The 15,823-nt window shown below is 33.3% G+C and overlaps 1 pseudogene; it reads right to left on the bottom strand.

The window, feature by feature from the left end:
- Window positions 1-15,351, bottom strand: part of LOC114077613 — a 30,365-nt pseudogene extending 15,014 nt beyond the window's left edge.
- Between the last annotated feature and the right edge of the window lie 472 nt (window positions 15,352-15,823).

Below are 15,823 nucleotides of genomic sequence, written 5' to 3' on the forward strand. Positions count from 1 at the left end.
TGTTGGGAATTAAACACACAACACACACAAATAATCTAGAGAAAAGAGAAACAGAACACAAACGGGACACACAAGAATTTAACGTGGTTCGGTTTCCCTACTCCACGACTGTAACAGGAGGATTTTATTTCACTTGTGCTGCTCTCGAATTACAAATACAAGGATCATATTTATAGGAAAGCCAAATGGTTAACCTAGGGTTTCAATAATGGGTCGGGCCGGCTCACAAGCCTCCACAAAGCCCAACAATTATAAGTTCTGATATTCTCTCTGAAGACGAGTTTTGTCACCTAAAATAATTTTATATTATTCAAATATATTTAAAAGAATATATTATATTAATTTAGTAATTTTATAAGTAATAATATTACCTGATCCAAATAATAATTCCTTTAGAAGTGTAGGAGGATCCTTTGGATTTTGAAGATTTATCTTTCCCTTACCACAACACAACGTGAAAACAAGTTTTATTTTTTTAGATCTCTTCTCAATTCTTTCTTCATACCAAAAATATGCACCATAATGTTCACACTCATAAGTAGGATCTCCCGTATTCCAATAATAAATTAATAATATTTCATTTCAAAATAAAAAATTAGAGTGTAATAACTTATAGTATAAAAAAATTGAATTGTTGATGAAATGTAATACTGAAGCAAATACCTTTGCTGTAAATCATACTGCCTTCTTTTTCATCCCCTACAAATAAAATTATCAAAAAACTTTAAAACAATTTCAATATTTTGAAACATTAAAATTTTATATGAACAAAAAATGTGTTTAAGTGTAGATTCAAACCTTCCAGCATATCTTCATATTTATTTTCAGTAATATCTTGCTCATTTGATTGATCGTTAGAATGTTCCACCGCCAACACAGGTGAAAATGCATTCTCATTCACCATTATATTAGATTAGTGTTTGATTAGTTCAAGGCTTCTTTTTAGTGAAAGCTTTTGTATTAATTAACTATGTCATTTATATTTTGATTTTATGAGAAAACTATTGTTGGTATATTAGTTAACATGTCAAAAAGGTTCTAGTTTTACTACTGAACATATTAAGAATTTTTGTTTAGTGATTAGGTATCTAATTGTGTTTTTCACAGGGCAAAAGATATAATTACTGATTTTTTTTGTACCGACTTAGTTAACTTGTACAACAATATTCATTTTTTTTTTGTTTTTATGATTTGCTAATAGGTTAGAAATTGAGTGTGTGTGAATTTGGAAAATGCGTGTTATCTTAATCTTTTCTTAGTATTACCTAATATTTGATTTACTTCTGTTTTTATATTATTTTATCCGTCTTTTATCGCGGCTATGTTAGGATTAAATTTTAGATTTTTCCTAATGTATTAAGTGAGCTTATTGTCTATTAAAAAAATACACTCAACTTGTTATGTCCAAAATTCATTAGTCGGATTACAAAAAATGTGTTATTGTTTTTGTTGTTGTAACATGTTTGTCTATGTGTATTCCTTTAGGAACATACTAATAGTTATTTGTTTATCTCATTGATACTCTTCAATTTGTATTTTTTTTCTTATTCTTAGTTAACTTCTGATTGTAGTTAACAGACATGTATTGATTTAAAAAAGTAAGTAATTTGAAAGGAGATGATGAGTTTGAGAAGAATGAAGAGCTAGATGAAATTTTGGTATATCATGAATTTGTGAAAATTAATATACAAAATGCTGGTCATTTCTACTGCTATAGAAGGTAATTACTGAGGTACCCATACTTCATATGTTTTATATGGATAGTCAACAATAATGTGTCATAGAAAAGGATATGAAAAGTAACGTAATATTCATCAAGCTTGACATTAAAGATCTAGAACAGTTGCACAATTTTTGATTTATCTAATTTAGATCTATTAATAATTTGACATTACTTTGCTTTGAATTATCAAGTGAGCAAACCAAATTATTAGGTATTTTCTTTTATTAAGTTATCTGTTAGATTAACTATCTTCTTCCAAATGATGAATATAATAATATTGCTACATACTCCTATTAATTTGATATGTTGCTGAGGCTTACATTAATTTTAAGTTCATATATTAATATTAGAACTCTCACCAAATGCAATATACATTTTATATGTTCTTTCTCTGAGAAAAAAAAGCTAGGCTCTTTCTATTGATGAAGGGGGTCTACCAGTATTTATACTCATTTATCTATTTGTGCAAGTAATGTGTATAATTTTGAAGCAGTCCATATATGATGGAGGGTGATGACAAATAATTATTAATCCTTATTTATGAAGTTGTTGTTTAGCGAAAAAGTGGAGAAAGCTGCCATTTGGTACTATGTATTTTTTGCAATTTAAGATTTATCTTAATTGAAGATTTGATTCAAGAAAATACAATCATCTGATATATTATTGTAGTTTCTGTTTAGTTATTATGTTATATAATGTCCACTTGAAGGTTGATTATTGGAAGAAATATTTCCTGCAAACATATTGATGTCAAAGATGATAGCTATATATGGAATACTTAAGGTTAGTATGTATTTATTATTTTTAGCATCATTCATTATTATTTGTATTCAAAATATTGTTATTTAATTAATTTAACATATTTTTATAAGGATGTTTAATTAGTGATTAGGCATTTAATTGTGTTTTACAATGAGAAGAAAGATAAAATCACTGGTTCTATTTAGTTAACTGATACAGTAATACTCATTTATTTTATGTTGTTTTGATTAGCTGAACATATACAAATTAAATTTGTGTATTTGGCAAATGAGTACTTTCTTACTCTTTGATTTTAATATTACCTGATATTTGATTTACATTGATTATCATATTATTTTATCCTTATTTTCTCATTGCTATGTTAGCTTTAAATGATACACTTTCTACTTGTGATGTTCAGTCTCGATTCTTCGAATAACAATAATTGTGTTATTGTTTTTGTTGTTGTAACGTGTTTGTCAATAAGTATTCCTTTAAGAACATAAGAATTTTTTTTTGTTTCTCTCGTTGTTACTCTCCAATTTGTATTGTGTTTTTTCTTTTCTATTAATTCTGATTGAATTTGATATACATATATTTCTTAATAAAAATTATTAATTTGAAAGGAGATGATGGATTCCAAAACAATGAAGTGCTAATAGGACTTTGGTTTAACATGGATTTGTAGCAATTAATTACAGAATGCTGTTTATTTCTACTTCTATAAGGTAATTTCCAGGAAACCGTTGCTACAGTTTATTTTTGTTGATTGTTAAAGGTTGTTTTTGAAAAATTCTTTGAATTTTATTAGATATTAACTTTAGTTATTTTTGTTGGAATATATGTAAGTTTAAAGGTCCATTATATTAATGTTTGATTAGTTTAAACCTTTTTGTTAGTGATGCATTTTTATTAATTAACAATGGCATTTATATTTTGGTTATAGAAGAAAACTATTGCTCGTATGTTAGTTAACATTATAGTGATTGGGTATTTAATTGTGTTTATCAAAGGGAAGGAAGATATAATCAATGATTTTTTTTAGTACTGATTTAGTTAACTGGTATAATAATATTAATTTTTTAAAATTATTTTATGGTTTGCTAATAGGTTAGAAATTGATTGTGTGTGATTTCGAAAAATGTGTGCTATCTTAATCTTTGAGTAAAGTAAAACATAATATTTGATTTACTTCGGTTACTATGTATTTTATACGTCTTTTATCGCAACTATGTTAGATTTACATGCTTGATTTTTCCTAAGGTTTTACGTGAGCCTAGTGTCTATTAAAAAAATATACTCTTTACTTGTAATGTACAGAATCCATTAGTTGGATTAAAATGAATGTGTTATTGTTTTTGTTGTTGTAACGTGTTTGTGTTTAAGTATCCTTTTAGAACATATTAATACTTATTTATTTATCTCGTTGTTACTCTTCAATTTGTATTGTTTTTTTTCTTATTCCTACTAAAATTCTTATTGCAGTTGACAGACATGTATTGATTTTAAAAACTACATTATTTTAAAGGAGATGATAGGTTCTAGAAGAATGAAGTGCTAGATGGAATCTGGTATATCATGATTTTGTGGAAACATCCATATAGAATGATTGTCATTAATGTAATAACTAAGGTACCCATAATTCAAGTGCTTTTATGGCTAGTCAACAATACTATACCATAGAAAAAGGATATTCATCTCGCATGAGATTAGAGATCTATAACAGCTGTACAGTTTTTGATTTAACTACTTCAGATCTATTTGTAATTTGACATTACTTTGCTTTGAATTATGAAGTGAGCATACCAAATTATTAGGTATTTTGTTTTGTTACGTTATCTGTTATATTAGCTATCATCTTCTAATTGATGACTACTGAAATATTGATAAATAGTCGTTTTAAATATTGATAAATAGTCGTTTTGTTACGTTATCTGTTATATTAGCTCTCTCTTTTTTTCTTCTTTTTTTCTTTCCTTCTCCCTTTCTTTCTTTCTTTTTTGCTTTTTTTTGTTGCTCTTTCTCCCTCTCGTACTTTTTTTTCCTTTATTTTTGTAGAATAGTCAATAATTCTAGATTGTATAAAATGTGTCTCAATAGTTAATTAGACAAGTAATATAATTGTAACAAATGAAGAGGCATAAAAAATTACAAAATATTAAACTTTAATTAAAATATGGTACAAACACATTAAAGTTGAATTATTAAAAGAGAAGTAGTTAATCGTAACAAATAAAGAGGCATAAGAAACTGCAAAATAAATTAAACTTGAATTACAAATGTATTACAAACACATTAAAGTTGCATTAATAGAAGAGAATTAAATATGAATGCAAAATGTAGAAAACAAAATAGCATTTTTTGATCTGCATGTAAACTGAATAAAACTTGTATCAATAATGAATTAAACAAGTAACCGATCTAACAAATCAATAGATTAATTGCAAAATGAATTAAAAATACAAAGTGTATTACACAAGTATTAAAGTTGAGGTATAAGATAAATTAAGATTGAATAAAAAAATGTAACTAATAAAATATTAGACAGTGATTTATAGAGTGAATTAAACTTATATCATAATGAATTAAACAAGTATCCAATAGGAACAAATAAATTAGGCGGATTAAAAACTGCAAAATGAATTAAATTTGTATTGAATGGTATTAAGTTTGAATAAAAAGAGAGAATTAAAAATGGATGGAAAATGTAACTTTGACTGACAAGACTATGATATGTAGAGTGAATTAAACTTGTATCAATAATGAATTAAACAAGTATCCAATAGTAACAAATAAATCAAAAAGCTGTGAAATGAATTAAATTTGCATTAAAATTGTATTACACTGTATTTAAACTTGAATTAGAAAAGAGAATTAAGAATGAATGAAAAACCTAACTAACGAAGGATATCACAATGATCAATAAACTGATAAGTTATATATCAATAATGAATTAAACAAGTATCCAATAGAATCAAATCAATCAAAAAACTTCAAAATGAATTAAATGTGCATTAACATTGTATCAGCTAATTCAACTTTAATACAATTGTTCAATCTAATATTCTCCTAATATCAATTGTAAACATAACCAAATGAGATATAAACTCCAAACGACATTTTCAATTATTTGTAGGAACTACCTATTCAAATTTATCACAAATTCGTAAAATTCAAATAATAAATTTAAAATTTGAAACTTTATAATGACCACCAATGGTAACTTTCGCTTCTGTTATTTTAAAGATTTGAAATTTCTGCTTAAAAATGTGATTTTACACAACCTTGCAGGTTTTTTCCTCTCTTTTCATTTTGTTTTTAAATTAAAATAGTGACATGGACAAAAACTGATTTGAGGAATGTAGTTATTTAGATGAAAAATTTAAAGAAAAGAACAAGAATTAAAAAGAAAAAAAAAGGAGGATGAAGATAAATAACACCAGAAAAAGAGAAAAAAAGTAAAAGAATAAAAGAAGAAGAAGAAAGAGACGAAGAAGCAGAAGAGTTAAAAGAAAGAAAGAAAGAAAGAGTTGAAGAAGCAGAAGAATAAGAAGAAGAAGAGGAAAAAAGTTGAGAAAGAGACGAAGACATACTTAATTTCAAAAAAAGTTATATTTAGTTAGAAAAAATGTATTGACACAAATGGTAAATATTTTTATAATATAACATATTATGTGATTTACCCTATAATGTAAAATAACAACAATCATTAATAACACAATGAAGTACATTCTTAAAACAAAATGGATAGTTTAATATTATAGAATAAAATATCTTAAAATACCCATTCTATAAAACTTGTCTTCTTCTCCTCTTTATAACTTTGTGTAGCTTGTTACTTGGTAGTTTGACATTCAATCCCTCATCATTTGAATGTGTTGGTCGAACACCAATGTTTTTTCCATTTTAGAATACAACTTTCAGTCAAATCAATAACATCTTCATTTCGTGAAGAACCACAGTCTGAAATGCTATGATTGATAGGTGTCTGAAAATAAAATATAAACATACATAATTCATTAATTTACGCGTGTTTAATATGTAAACCCATAATGTAAAATAACATTTATATACCTCAAAAAGATTATCTTCATTACAACTCTAACCACATTCAAGGGATGCTTCCTGTTTAAAAAATTATAGTTAATAGTTAATTCCTGTAAATGAAAATTAGAGTTAAATATAATAATATAAAAACATACATTAACATTGTGTATAAGAGAAGGATTACAATATTCCTTGACTAAGGCTTCATCATCAATGAACTTTACAACTTTGTAAACATTATCATTCTTGTTTATATTTGAATCCTAAATCTGGATTTTAACATGAGCCTTTTCTCAATCAAAGCATCAAGTTCTATTGGATAACCCATGTCATCATCTCCTATCAATCGAGTCTTCAACTCCTTGACGGTCTTTCCAATCAGTTGTAGAACCTCTTTATTCCACAACAATAATGATATAAATCCAGTGTCATCAGTAACATGAATTTGAAGTTGATACCTAAAATTTAAAAATAAAGTGTTATTTAAATTTAATTTAAACGTTACAAATTTGTATTGCTTACACCAACCTGTTAACAGGGGCGGACCCAGTAAGCCAGACGCGGGTGCTCGAGCACCCATTGATTTCCGAAATTTTTTGTATATATATATATATAGAAAATATGATACATATGTTATTATAATTTAAATGAGCACACATAGAACAAAAGCAGCTGTGGGTGAGTTGGTTTAAACCTCTGCAATAAGAGGCGTGCTAAGCCACTGGCGAGGGTTCGAATCCTGCGCATTTCTATTCTTAAATTTTTTCCAGCGAATTATAACATAAATAACTTCAGCATTGCATTTTATGCAATAATATTTGTCTCCCAAAGGATCAACCTTTGTGATACACTTATTGCAATCCAAGTATGACCATGTGTGACCAAGTTCCAAACAAACAATCTTTACATCAATCCAATAGGTAGCCTCCTGATAGTTAATCATAATGTGAAGTCTATTATATGTACTATAAAAGTAAATAGATTATAAGTAGTAAAATTACACATACAACTCACTTCAGTGCATTGAAGAAAATCTCTAATAAATTTAAAAGAGACCATTCCTGTAGACAACTCCTCCGAAATCGAAATATGTTGTTGTGAACTTGTTTGTGAAACCTTCTCATATACAACAAATTCAATTAGCTTAGAATTTATCCGAAAAGTGTATTTACATAATTTGTTAATTTTAGTTCATAGTGAGTAAGTAATAAAAAAGAGGAGTTGTCAAACTTGTTCTTAAAATCCAAAAATTGTGGTATATCAGCATTAATCCATAATTTTGTCTGGTACCAACAACTACAAGAATAGGTATCTGTACAATAATGTTAACGTTTACCAAAAGATATTTGAATAATGTTAAATTTCTTAAATATATTTGTAATAATGTTAAACAATATTTTACCTTTTTTTATATTTAAACTTTAATTGCAAAGAAAAAACCTTCAGAACGTTGTTTAGAAATCAATAATTGCCAATGTTTGCAAAATTCATCTCCAAAGCAAAGAACTAGAACAGAACAGTAATGTCTGACCTCCAAAAACGAGGTATACATGACTTATACATAGAAAAATAAGTCCTAACTAAAAAGGAAACTAAATAAGGAAATAATGTTTCGGAACGCCTCTTCATCTATGACATTAACCTACGGTCCGTATATCAATCTACGGTCAGGAGGTCCCTTCTGTGGCTCAAGACATAGGTAAATTTTCAATATTTAATATCTCTATCACATTCGATGGTTCATCGATTCTGTTGAATGATTTACGGTCCGTAACTAATCTCTGTATCTCCATACTTAAACTCTTCAGGATCACGTACTGGAACCAAATCTCAGATGCAATTGAAGGATCAATGGTATGGTTCGTAGATCAATCTACGGTAAGTAGGTTGCAATCTTGGTGCCATACTTAGTAAATAATTCTTTGATCTTAAGTAATGCCTTTCCTGCCCCTTCTATGTCCACAATTCTACACAGCGTAACTGAACCTACGGTCCGTAGGTTTCCTCCATAAATGCCCTTTTATGCACTTCTATTAACTGCGTCACTAAGTTTCCGCGTCTTAACATATTTCTTGAAAACATGATAAACACACATAAAACCCAATATAAAATGGCCATAAGAACACACAACTCTTAAGGGAAGTGTATTTAAAATACAATAAACTCACGGTACATCAACACCCTTAACTTAAAATCGTTGTTTGTGCTCAAGCGACGCACTAAGACTCTAAACGACATTTGTATACAAGCAAGCAATTCAAGCATAAGTGATCACATGTCTCTCTATCCCGACTGTCTTTTTGTGTTCAATTTTTTTTCTCTTAGTCTCAATAAGCTAATTTGTGCAGATGAAAATATGAAAAAGATCAACAATTCAACACAAAACATACAAAGTTTTACTATCACCAAAGTACCAACTTTTCAACCATGTCATCAGTTCCCTTACATCAAACAATATCTTTTTTTCACACAATAAATTTGATTTTGAGTACAACGGTTCATTCAATACTCACACTCAGAAGTAACTTCAGTTTAAGATAGTGCTTAATACCATAGACTTGCCCTTATTTTCACTGCTTAGACTCTTCAAATTAGTTTCTAGAGTAACTATACGATTTTCTCGGCTTGTAAGTAGGCTCAGGTATGGTACATATGGGTATTTGTAATGATTTTGTGTCCTCCATGACATTACATTAGACTTTTCAACCTCATTTTGTCCCCTTTTTTAGACATCCTATGTTTTTCTCTTTTTTCCGTTAAATCTTTTCAACAATGGATGTGATATTTGACTTTGTAGGTCTTTATTTTTCACCTTTTTCATGAATTTTTTTTTCTTTTCTTCACTTTTTATCAATTTAGCTCAATTTCTTTCTCACAAAGTCACATCCTCTTCTTGCTTTTGTTTTTCAAAACCCAAACCTTTTCATACCCATTTTTTTATTTTCTCTTTCATATCCACCCTTAACAAATGAATTTTCCATTAATTGAGGTGCACAATATCCATTGTCGGATCAGGCACAAGACTGAGGTCACTTTTGCTTAGCCCCCCTCAATTAGGGTTTTGGCCTAAGTCTAGTTTCACATGTCCAAGGAGGAATCAGGCCCAACACAATAGATTATAGTAATGTGAGTTAGAGGTTTAGAATGAATTTGTCTCATTTAGTCTCAACTCATTTGGATCAACAAGAACAATTATTTATTTGGTTGGATTCTTTTAGGAATTTACGGACTTTTTAGCACAAGGGTTTATGACTTTATAGCCTCTAGAGTATATTATCTTAGAAAGAATAACCTGACAGGTTCTAGATTGGCACACAACTTTTTGAACATTTATTTATTCTCACACACTGTTGGCGTATAATTTCATTATTAGATTATCGAAATACCCAGTTTAATTCAGAGCTTAAGTCATGAGATCATATTGGTTCATTACCATGTCGTACTCAGAGCCAACACATTCAACTCATTAGAGCCTAGATATTTTAGCACATATCTCAATGGTATGGACATGTATTATTTTTCTCAAATAAAATCATGCCATTATGCTTTGTTATTTCTTATGCTTCTATACATATAATCCTAACACATTATGATTCAGGAGAAATAAGCCAGTCTCTTGGGGGAAAAGTGTTAGGATCGAATTCACGCACACACACTAGATGAATGAAGAACACAAGAACTTTCAAGAGAAAGAGATTAGAAATCTAGAGAGAGAGAGAGAAAACCCAATATCTCGTGGTAACACCCTGTGAGTAAACTTCCACGGCGGTGAGGTATATTTATATTAATAAATCAGAGTATTTTTGGTTACAGAGAATAAATAGAGAATAAATAGGAAAGCCTAAAATTAATCAGGCTCCACTACCTAACAATTCTCCCACTTGGAGACTGACTCAGTCATCCAAAAAATACATTCTCAAAAAAAAATCTCTTCATCATCAATATCTTTACCGCACCGCAACATCTATAGCAACAACTCCAGAAGACCAACCGAGGTTTTACATAACCTCAGTTTCCCAACATCAACACATTTCGTCAACATGTCTGCCGGGTTCTTTGCACCCTCTATCTTCTCCAAGCACATATCACCATCCTCCACTGCCCTGCGAGTGAAATGGTATCGCCTTCTGATGTGCTTTGTCTTCGAATGATAGACTGGATTTTTCACCAACTGTATGGCACTCTGGCTATCTGAGTAAAGAATCTTCTCGCTCTGCTTGTTGCCCAATTCCTCAAGATAATATGCCAGCCATATCATCTCTTTCCCAGCTTCAGCTATTGCCACATACTCAGCTTCAGTAGATGAAAGAGAAACACACTTCTGAAGCCTGGACATCCAACTCACTGCTGTTCCACCTATGGTGTAAATGTACCCGGATGTACTCTTGCTCGAGTCAACATCCCCACCAAGATCAGCATCCACAAAACCCTGTAGAGTCACCTTGCCTTTGCCAAAACAAAGTGAAGTACTGGATGTACCTCTCAGATATCTCAGAAGCCACTTCACAGCTTCCCAATGCTCTTTCCCAGGGTTCGCCATGTACCTGCTAACAACTCCCACTGCATGTGCTATATCAGTTTAGTGCAGACCATAACATACATCAAACTACCAACCTGCTGAAGCATATGGAACAAGTGCCATGTGATCACGCTCCTCGGCAGTCTTGGGTGACTGCTCCTTTGACAATTTAAAGTGATTTGCCAATGGAGTAGTCCTGGGTTTAGCATCATTAACCCTGAATCTGCTCAGCACCTTCTCAATGTACAACTCCTGAGATAGATTTAAAGTGCCAGCAGATCTATCCCGAGAAATCTTCATCCCCAAAATCTGCTTCGCTGGACCCAAATCTTTCATCTCAAACGCTGCAGACAACCTTGTCTTCAGATTGTTAATCTCCCTCATACTAGATCCTGCAATCAACATATCATCCACATACAAGAGTAGAAAGACATATGAATCAGTGTATTTCTTGAAGTAACAACAAGGATCCTTTTCAGCTTTGCAGAATCCACTTTTGGTCATGAAGGAGTCAAAATTCTTGTACCACTTAGTCCATACAAGCTCCTGGTGAGCTTGCACACTATGTGTTCCTTGCCTGGAACCACAAATCCTTCCGGTTGCTGCATATAGATCTCTTTGTCCAGATCTCCATGTAAAAATGCTGTTTTTACATCCATTTGCTCTAGATGCAAATTCTCCGATGCAACAACACTCAACAGAATTCGAATAGAGGTTAACTTCACAACAAGAGAGAATATTTCAGCATAATCAATATCTTTCCTTTGTGAATATCCTTTAACCACTAAACGAGCCTTAAACCTTCTTTTTCCATCTGGTTCAGTCTTGATTCTGAACACCCACTTGTTCAGCAAATCTCTCTTCCCTGCAGGTAACTCAGTCAACACCCATGTGTCGTTCTTCTCAAGTGACCTCATCTCATCATCCATGGCTTGCTCCCACTTGATCGAATCCTCCACCTGTAGGGCCTCATCAAAAGACTTCGGTTCCCCCTCATCAGTAAGCAATAGATAGTGTAATGAAGGTGAATACCTATCTGGTGCCCTGATGGATCTGGATGATCTCCTTAACACCTGCTCAGGTGTAACTTGCTCCACTTCAGATTCTTCAGTACGAGTTGGTTGACTATCTGCTTCGACATCTCTGGGGTTACTCTTCTCCAACTCAACCTCAACTCCCTCTTGCTTTGTAATCTTTAGAACCTTCTGCTCTCTGTCCTTGTACAGGACAGACTCATCAAATGTCACCTCGCAATGTCTCAGGATCTTTCTGTTCTTGTCATCCCAAAACCTGTAACTAAACAAATCAGAACCATAGCCTATGAAGTAACACTTCACAGCCTTGGCATCAAGCTTGTCTCTCTTTTCTGGATCAACATGAACATAAGCAGTGCAACCAAAAGTCCTCAAGTGTGATTACTTGAGTTCTTTTCCTGTCCACACCTCCTCTGGAATCTTTAACCCTCAAGGAACTGATGGTCCCCTGTTGATCAAGTATGTAGCTGTGCTCACAGCATCCGCCCAAAGTGTTTTGGGCAGCCCACAGTGTATCCTCATACTCCTTGCACGCTCATTCAATGTTTTGTTCATCCTCTCAGCAATTCCATTCTGCCTTGCCTTACCAGGAACTGTTCTCATCAATCTGATTCCTTCACCTGCACAGAATGCCTTGAACTCTGATTTGTCATACTCTCCTCCATTGTTAGACCTTAGGCATTTGACTTTCAAACCGGTCTGATTCTCAACTTCAGCTTTCCACTTCTGAAAAGTTGCAAACACATCTGATTTATGCTTCAAGAAGTAAACCCATACCTTCCTGCTGAAATCATCATTGATGGTAACATAGAATCTGGATCCTGCAAGTGATGATACTGGGGATGGTCCCCAAACATCTGTATGGACCATTTCTAATCGCACTTTCTTTGGCTCTCTAGGAGTCTTTGTGAAGCTTACTCTTTTCTGTTTGCCCATAACACAGCTCTCGCAAAGACCCATATCAACAGACTTCAGACCCTCTAATGCTCCTTTTGCAACCAGCATCTTCATTCCTTTAGTACTCATGTGTCCAAGTCTGTTGTGCCACAGACATGAACCGGAAGCACCTTCAGCAACAGCGGCCATGTTTATACACCCTGCTGTGGTGTACAAGGTTCCAGATTTGGTGCCACGAGCTACTACCATAGCACCTTTCACGAATCTTCCACGAACCTTTCCCAAACTCTGCTGCATCTACCGTGCTATCCAACTAACCAACAGAGATTAGATTTTTCTTGATCCCAGGAATATATCTGACATCCTCCAATGTCCACTGGTTTTCCGAGGTGGTCTTTATGCAAACATCCCCTTTCCTTCAATCTCTAAGGCTTTATTGTCAGCAAGATATACTTTTCCAAAATTTCCAGATTTGAAATTTTGGAACAACTCCTTGCTTGGAGAAGAATGGAAAGATGCACCAGAATCCAAAATCCATGATTCAACCGGGCTGTTCACACTAAGGATTAGAGCATCCCCAATGTCCTCTGCTGAATTTACAGAATCATTGTCATCTCCAAATTTCTGATTCTGTTTCTTCTTTGGCTTTGTACAGTTCGTCCGAAAGTGCCCTTTTTCTCCACAGTTCCAACAAGTCACGTTTGATCTGTTCAGTGATTTTCATCGATTCTTTTATTTTGACCGACCATGTTGATTTTGGCCTTTCGTCTTACTTCTCCCCCTTCGATCAACGCTGAGAGCACTGCCCGATGAATCTCCCACTTCTCGTTTGCGAATACTTTCGCTAAGAACAACATCACGGATTTCATCAAACTTCAGTTTCTCAGATCCACGGGAACTGCTAATCGCAGCAACAACAGTATCCCAAGACTCGGGCAGAGATGCCATCAAAATCAACGTCTTAATTTCATCTTCGAAATTAATATCCACAGAATTGAGTTGACTCACAATCATATTGAACTCGTTTATATGATCAGAAACGGATCCAGTTTCAGACATCTGTAAATTGAACAATCTACGCATCAAATATACCTTGTTCATAGCGATGGTTTTTCATACATGTTTGACAGTGCCTTCAACAGACCGGACGTAGTCTTCTCCTTCACGATGTTGAACGCCACGTTTCTTGGCAAAGTCAACCGGATCAGCCCTAGAGCCTGTCGATCCTTGAGTTTCCACTTCTCCTCCGTCATGGATTCCGGCTAAACCCCGGTCAACGGTTCGTGAAGATCTTTCTGGTACAGATAATCTTTGATCTGCATCTTCCAGAAACTGAAATCGGATCCATCAAACTTCTCAATTCCAATCTTCGAACTATCCATCTTCTGTGATCGTGTTGAATCTCCTTAGCTATGATACCTGTTGTTAGGATCGAATTCACGCACACACACTAGATGAATGAAGAACACAAGAACTTTCAAGAGAAAGAGATGAGAAATATATATATATAGAGAGAAAACCCAATATCTCGTGGTAACACCCTGTGAGTAAACTTCCACGGCGGTGAGGTATATTTATATTAATAAATCAGAGTATTTTTGGTTACAGAGAATAAATAGAGAGTAAATAGGAAAGCCTAAAATAGAGAATAAATAGGAAAGCCTAAAATTAATCAGGCTCCACTACCTAACAATTATTAGATTATCGAAATACACAGTTTGTGTATAATTTCATTATTAGATTATCGAAATACCCAGTATAATTCAGAGCTTAAGTCATGAGATCATATTGGTTTATTACTATGTCGTACTCAGAGCCAACACATTCGACTCATTCGAGCCTAGATATTTTAGCACATATCTCAATGGTATGGACATGTATTATTTTTCTCAAATAAAATCATGCCATTATGCTTTGTTATTTCTTATGCTTCTATACATATAATCCTAACACATTTTGATTCAGGAGAAATTAGGCAGTCTCTTGGGGGAAAAGAACACAGGCAATAAAACCCCAAGAGAGGCTTATGAGTTTGGTTACTCAAATTTCACCCTTTCACTCATAATCCATTTACCCCCCAAATAGGTGCAATTATCCCCAATGCACACAAAAGTAGTAAAATTTAACGGGTTCGGGTGAAACAAACCTGTGGTGCATAGCATCGAAGAATCATCAACAAGCAGAGTGCCCGCATTTTTTATCACAGAACAATCACTAGTCGTACTGATCGGTCTCACCTTACCATAAGTGGTGGTCACATAATCCGCCATGGCAAACAGAACCTCCATCATCGGCAAAGAACTCGATGCCCGAGAGGCCATCTCACGGTCCCTCTGCTGCCTCCCCTGTGCATATACTATGAAGTCTTTATTCACTTTCTTCCTCTGCATGTGCTCCTTCTTCTTTTTTCTCTCATCCTTAGTGGACTCTACAATGCGGCTAGATCAATTTCTCTTACCTCGGGCACCTGCAGGCTGAGGCTGCTTCTCTGCGTCCCTGCTTAACAACACATGAAGAACCAAATGCTCAACAAACGTCGGTGGTGCAGACTTTGGATCTTCTGCAGGCGTAGCAAGTATGGAGTCAATATTATCCTGGAGACTGGCCAACTCAGTCCAAATGGAGGAAAGATTTGTGACGGGGGTAGGCAGTGCAAGCACTCTTAACTTGAAGGCATCCAGGTGTTTGTGGACCGCCTGAATCTTTTGGTCAATCATTGTTTCCATCCATTACTCCATCCTAGTCTCAGATTCTACAGTGGACTTCTACATCAAGGCTTGACATGGTGAAGTGGTGTGGCCATTTACGCTTCCATTTTCTGAAATCGGGCTAAGGTCACTAAGGATGCTCCAGAAGAAGGGG

The sequence above is a fragment of the Solanum pennellii genome, chromosome 6, assembly GCF_001406875.1.
Source record: "Solanum pennellii chromosome 6, SPENNV200".
Lineage (NCBI taxonomy): Eukaryota > Viridiplantae > Streptophyta > Magnoliopsida > Solanales > Solanaceae > Solanum > Solanum pennellii.